Source organism: Aptenodytes forsteri, unplaced genomic scaffold, assembly GCF_000699145.1.
Source record: "Aptenodytes forsteri isolate BGI_AS27 unplaced genomic scaffold, ASM69914v1 Scaffold118, whole genome shotgun sequence".
Classification (NCBI taxonomy): domain Eukaryota; kingdom Metazoa; phylum Chordata; class Aves; order Sphenisciformes; family Spheniscidae; genus Aptenodytes; species Aptenodytes forsteri.
The window spans coordinates 1,307,536-1,314,207 of NW_008795859.1; positions in this window are offsets into that span (position 1 = coordinate 1,307,536).

Here is a 6,672-nt window from a genome sequence, read left to right on the forward strand (position 1 = left end):
GGCATGATTAATAAAGAATAAATGTCCTCTGCAGCCAGGCTAAGCAATAACACACCAGCTCCGGTGCCGATGAGCGGCTGTGCTTACACCGCACATTACAAGACCCGCTGCCAGTGCCAGGTAATACTTTATTATGTTATCCCGACGGAAGAAAACAAAGGATGCCCGAGGTCCTGACTTCAGTGTAAAACTGCAGGAGCGTTACCAAAGGCAACGGTAGCATGCTCAGAGCGGCTGACGCACGGCACAGCTCCCACCAGAGGAATATTTACACGGGGTTCAAATTGGTTATTTACTTTTTTAGAAATCCGTGTTGCAGAAGAACTAGCTAGCATGCACACGGCAAGCAATTAATATTAAAACGGCCACGCGTTAGCGGCGAGTCGCTTAAACTGCAACTAAATCAATACTCTGGGGTCCTGTTGCAGCTTTGGGGAAATCATTAAGTGCTACACCAAAGTAGTCAAAAAAATAATTACACAGCAAGGCCATATTAAAAAAAAAAAAAGAAAAAAGCACTGAAACCATTTTGGAAGGAGTTGTCAGCATGTTCAGCTGTGTGAAATCGCGAAGCTCAACTTAAAAGGAAAACCACCAATGGTGGGGATACTGCAAAGCAGCTCTTCGGCAGACACAGCCAAAATAAACCGTATTAAATACGCAGATGAAGTTGAAGCAGCCCGTCATCACACGCTACCCTTCTGACGGGGTTCCTGCCTGCGAGCCCTGGGCAAGCAGTTATTGTCCCCCTTGTCCGGGGCTCCCCCACCACCCCAAACCCAAGCCAGGATGTGGCAGCGCTGGCCTGGGAAGGGGCAGACACTGCTGCTCCCCTGCTCATTAACAAGCACTGCGGTAAATAACGAGCACTTCAGCCTTCCAGGCTATCTAAGCCTTTTGGTTAGATTTTACTGATGACCCCCTGTGGCTGGCGTCTTGCTGGCTTTGAGAGCTAGTTCCTCATTGCGCTGATACATCCTGGACCTCTTCGCAAAGATGCCCCCCCGAGATCCTGCGCACGGGCAACCGAAATGGCGCACACAACCCTTCCAAGGGCCCTTCTCTGCAGGAGACGATGGACAAGCGCACACCCACGTACCCAGGGCATAGGCACAACCACCAGGATGCTGCCAGGCCCCTTTTTGGGGCGATTTACCCTGAGATGCTGGTTTGCAAGAATACTCCATCCCTTGCAGCCCAGGAGCAGGGAAACTGAGGCACAAAGCCATTGCCCAAGGAAGCAAGGAGGTGCTGGGACAGAGCCCGACCCAGCACCGGAGCTGTTTCACTCCATTCTGAATCGCAGAGATTTCTCAGCCTGCGATGGGGAAGGGGACACGATCCTGTTATTTTACGGTGGGCTGGGAACAGGAATCCTGAGTTTTAACCCTCCAGCAGAAAAACCCAATGCCCCACGCTCAGCCCTGTCCTCCCCACCTGATGAGCCCTGAGATGCTGGGGCGAGGTGCCCACAGACCTTGCTCCCCCCACCGAGTCCCCCACCGCATCGCCAAAGCCAAGCCAGGAGAGGGGGATCTTAGCAAGGCAGTGATCCTGAGCAAGCCGGACCCACCGTGGGGCCAAATCCTCCTTCCTGGGTTTTGCTGCCTCAGCAAGACACACCAAAAGCTGCAAGAAAGCGTGCACCACAAAAAAAAAAAAAAAAAAGGTAATTAAAGGAAACTCAGTCATAGATCCTAATGCAACACACACGAGAAAGTGTTACGAAAGGGGAAAACTTTTTAATAAAGTCTGCAAGTATATATTCCTCCTTTATCAACCTCAAGATTTATTGACCTGAGAAGCCATATTGACTGAATAAATCTTGATAATGACCCCAGCAGAAGTCAATACCTGCTTATTATCTCCCAAGTTGGGGAATTACATCTTTCGGTAATAGGAGCAGGATGGTACAAAATGTTCTGAGAAACTTCACGCAGCTTTTTTTCGGGGGGAATGGATGCCTCTAATGTGCCTTTTCCAATCCGAGAGGGAATCTGCCACACCATTAATACAGCGAGCGAGCTGCAGCGTGGTGTCTATCTCGAGGTCTGGCAAGGGGGGAGCACACGCCGTCGCTTTTGAACCCTAAATTAATTTCATTTCAGGGCAGGCTGTTGTAGGAGCAGGATGCTGCAGCTCTCCATCGCACTCCCTCCCTGCAAACAATGGCCCCGCATTTTCAATTTGCCATGTTGTGTCAAGCAGCTCCCGGGATAATTCCCTGAAATTCAAGATGTGGGAATTCCTGCAGCGAGGTATGTACAGCACTGTGATTGCGCTGGCGCCCAAGGGAGGAGGGGAGCAGCATCGCCAGCATCCCACGGGACAGGCAGCTACCCCTGGGAACCCAAAACCACTGCTTTTCTCCAACCAGCAAAATAGGAGGAGAAAATAGGAGAGCAGACGGGCCACTCCAGCCCCCAAATCCATAGGCAAACAAAGCCTTCAGCATTTAAAGATGGTGCTTCTTTTGCCAACAGTTAACTTTCCATTCAGCAGAGAAAACAGTAGCTATGGGACCAGCGCGCACAACAATTATGCCTGCATTTTTATTTGAAGTCTCTGCAGACAGCAAGAAAAATTAACTGAAGGGAGCAGCTCCTGTGCCAACATATGGAGGGAGATGAATAGAGAGTTCTGCATGCTCCACTGAGGTTATCTAGTTAAGCAAGTACCTCCTAAAGGACTCGCAGGCTGGGAGTGTACTGTTTGCTTAATCTGGTCATAAATAATAATTCGGATCACCAAGTGTTTTAACATTCAGCTCCACCTGCAGCACAAAAGCCCTGCTGAGCCCTGCCAAACTTGCTGCCTGCAAGGCAGCAGGAGATGACGACGCAGCCCAGGAACCCCAACGAAATGGCTCCCCTCGCGCCATCGAGCCACACAGGGCATTGATGCAAGAGGCTCCTCCGTTGCCGGAGCTGGCCTGGGTTGGGGGTGGCAGGCAGCTGCCTCCACCCCATGAACCCCCTTCCATACTCTCCCCCATTTCAGTGGGCACAGCAACCCCAAGCGCTCTGCTCGCTGTCCCCATGCCCATCTCCAAGCTGCATAACCCACCACGAGGTGGCAGGGCTGATATCCTTTCCTCTGGTCCCACAAAATCAAATTATATTTCCATCCCTGTCCCCTATTCGCCTCTTGGTCACAATCCCTTCCCCCCCCCCCCCCCAAGGCCACAGAGACAATCCACTAAACTGGATCAGGAGGCCAGCACGTACATCTCTAATGGGCTGCAGCACACACACAATTAATTAATGTATTTATTAATTAGGGAAGAAGTCACTCTTCGGGCTGGAATTGGGGTCACCAGTTTCTAAAGTGAGAGCTGCGGAGCTAAAGATAAACTCTAATTTTCTGCAGCTCTCTTCTTGTCTGGCAGCGTCTCAATTATTCAGCCACAGGAAGAAAAACCACATTTCACTTCAGCAACTTCACGGTCTGACTTTCTGCCGATGCACAAAACAGACCCAACAGCAGGTGGGACCAAGAACATTGGCCCATCTTGTTATCCCCTTCACATATAAATAGGAAATATCAAGTATTTACTTCTAATGAAGGATTTGGTGAGAACGGTGGGATGCGGGATGGATGCTCCACCTCAGCCTGTCCCAACGAGGGATCTGGGGTGGAGGCATGGAGAAAGGGGACACCACAAAGTGGTCAATGATGGTGGCATCCAGAGACACATGGGTCCCCCAGCCACCAAGGTTTTAATGGGCCAAGCTGGAGCATCAGCTACACCTTGGTGGTCAGTTCAGCTGAACCTCCATGGTGGCACATGGAAGGGACAAGCATTTCTGGCTGCCACAGCCCTAGATTTCTAAGGAAACGGCTCCTGGGTAAAGGAAAGAAATGCCACTTGTGTCCCCGCCAAGAGATGGGCTACAAGAGCACAGCCGCAAAAGGAGACAGTGGAGAATCCACATGAATAACACCATGACAAATGCCCTGGTCACTGGGAATGCCCCAAGAGGAGCACACACCTATTAGACACCAGACAACCCAATCATGAGACAGACATCTGCAGAGAACCAGGCTTCGTTAGTACCACTGCTCCTAAATTCATATTAATTGTATAAACGGGACAATTCTGCAGCCCACACCCTGACACACACAGAGCAGCTGGAGCCACTGGAAAGCACAAACCACATTCACAACCCCACAACGCTCCTCAGCCAGCCCCGGGCACGGGCTGCACTTGCATAAACCCTGAGATTTCAGCTTGGAAAGATGAAATCCCCCTGAGATGGGGCACCCAGAGCTCCCTCAGGCTCTCCCCTCTTCCCCTTGGGTACAGAGACCACGGGCACCACCCCACCCTCCACCTCTGCAAAGCAGGGCTGGGAACTGGTAGTGTTGGGTGCTGGAAGAAACTGGAAGGTCCCACCAGTCTCTCCATAAGAGCCCCAAAAACCACACGGGCCCCGGGGAATTTGCAGAGGTGAAGTTCTTCCCATTCACAGCCCCAAAAGTGCCTTGGCCTCGCCCTGAGGTTATCCTGCCCACGGGCTGCTCCACAAGAGTGCAGTTAAGTTTATTAGTCCAAGCTCCAAGAATTAAGCTTCAGCCAAGAGGACTGATAGCTTATTTACTGCTGTCGTCTATATAAAGAAGAATTTTGACACATTGTTAAATGATAGCACATTTAGATAAGTCAAGCTGTCATATCATTTAATGGATGTCTAAACTCCCTCTGTAGCTGATATGTAAAATTTATGCACTTCAGAATATCATAAGGTTATAATATTTTAATCACATCCACAGTTTTTTTTTTTTTCCTCTCTCCCCTAAACTTTGAACAGCAAAAACATTCCATCAACCACACTGCGCTCCGAGGCTCCCGGCACACCGCCATCCAGCAGAGCCGCCGCCGCCGAAGTTTCTGCCCAACTCCGCTCCAGCACGCAGAGAGCATTTGCATTACAGGAAATAAAACGAAGAGCATTTTATTTGACGAACCAAACACTGGAGCTGTATAGCCAGAGCTCATCTGCATAATGAGATGTGAAGACATTTATAAAAGATGGCTATAATCGGTCTCTCTCTCTCCCCTCACTCGCGGTTGTATTTATTATCCCAAATCAGCAGCTCACAACTCTTCCCATTTTTTGCCGTTTTAACACAGAACGGGTTAGATTAAAACGGCATCCAGCACGCAGAGCGTGTAATCCATACAATGCTATCCAGAACATAATAAACCGAGAGCAAATTAAAACACAAAAACCCATAAAGGTATGAATCCCGCTATGACTATTATACACAAGAAAGCTGTAAAAAAAATACTGCATTAGTAATGTACACAATAAAACAATCTCATAACCCAGTGAAATATGGCTGGTATTATCTTTGATAGAATTTTATCTCTTCTCATTTCCAAGACTATTTGCTGTAAAAAGGCTCAACGCCATTTCAATCAAAGTGCTGCCGAGTAGCACATTATCTACATGTTTTACATATGCCCACCATTCATCAGGGTTGCTCAAACTCTGCCATTCCCAGCCAGCCCCAGGCCAGCAGAGCTGCTCAGACACATGCACTGAAAAGGAAAGGAAAAAAAAACCACAAAAGGAAAAAGCTCTTGGAAGAATGATAAAGGGATTGTTTCCCTTCCTTTTCTTTTTTTTTTTTTTAATAGAGGGCATTAGGCCAAGCTGGCACAAGGTCACCTTTCCCACCGTGATCCCAGCAAGGCGGCAGAACTGCTGCCTGGACAGAAGTCAATCCCCGCTGCTCCCTCTCCGGCTCTGTACCCAGCCACAGCCACCCGGTCAGGCAGAACGGCGGGGAAGGAGAGCTGCCCACCTCCCAGCCCACCTCTCCCTCCAGCAAAGTCCCCCCTCCCCGACAAACCCATGGAAAAGTAGCTGCCAATATTTGCCCTTATTTAAAGGTCTGCGTGCACCCAGGAAAAGTCTTTAGCGTGATGTACCAAGGAATGCTTTTGTATCCGAAGCGCTTAGACCCGTAATCCCTTTCTGACCACAATGCCATAAATGAGCAGTCATAGCAAGCCGACCGGCCGTGGTACCTGCATTACTTTTAGGGTTGCATATCACAGATGTAGCACATAATCTGCTTAAAAGCCAAAATGTATTAAATGCTGGAACTGTTGATACAGTACCAAAGCCCCATAAGTCGCATTTCAATTTGTTTACTCCCCTATGAAGCATGCTGCATTTTAAACTCCGTAATATCCTACAGGGATAAACCCATTTAATATCCATGTAAATGAGCGTTTTGGCTTTTGTAGTAGATCCAGGTTGGGTTTCATCCCATTATGTTGTGAGAGCTATTGTGTTAATTATCCACCTCCCCGCTACATAGGTGCCTATTTAAGGTCACAAACTGCCAGCATCCCCTGACAAACCTTCCCTCGTACACGTTAACAAAGGACTTACCGTTAATTTCACACACCGAGGGCACTACGGCGGGATACGGCATCCGTGACCTGCCCAGAACCACAAAGGATCTCTCTCCCGCCGCATCCATCACAAGTCCCAAACGCCGGCACCCAGCCCTTACCCGAGCCGGCTCGCAGGACCGTCAGCCGGCTGACGCCGATCGCCTTCCCTGACATTCAGGGCTGACCGAGCCCCGGCGCCGGCACCGCAAACCCCCGGCCCTGAATAACAATGGGAGCGCGGCGGGGCTCCGGGCAGCCCC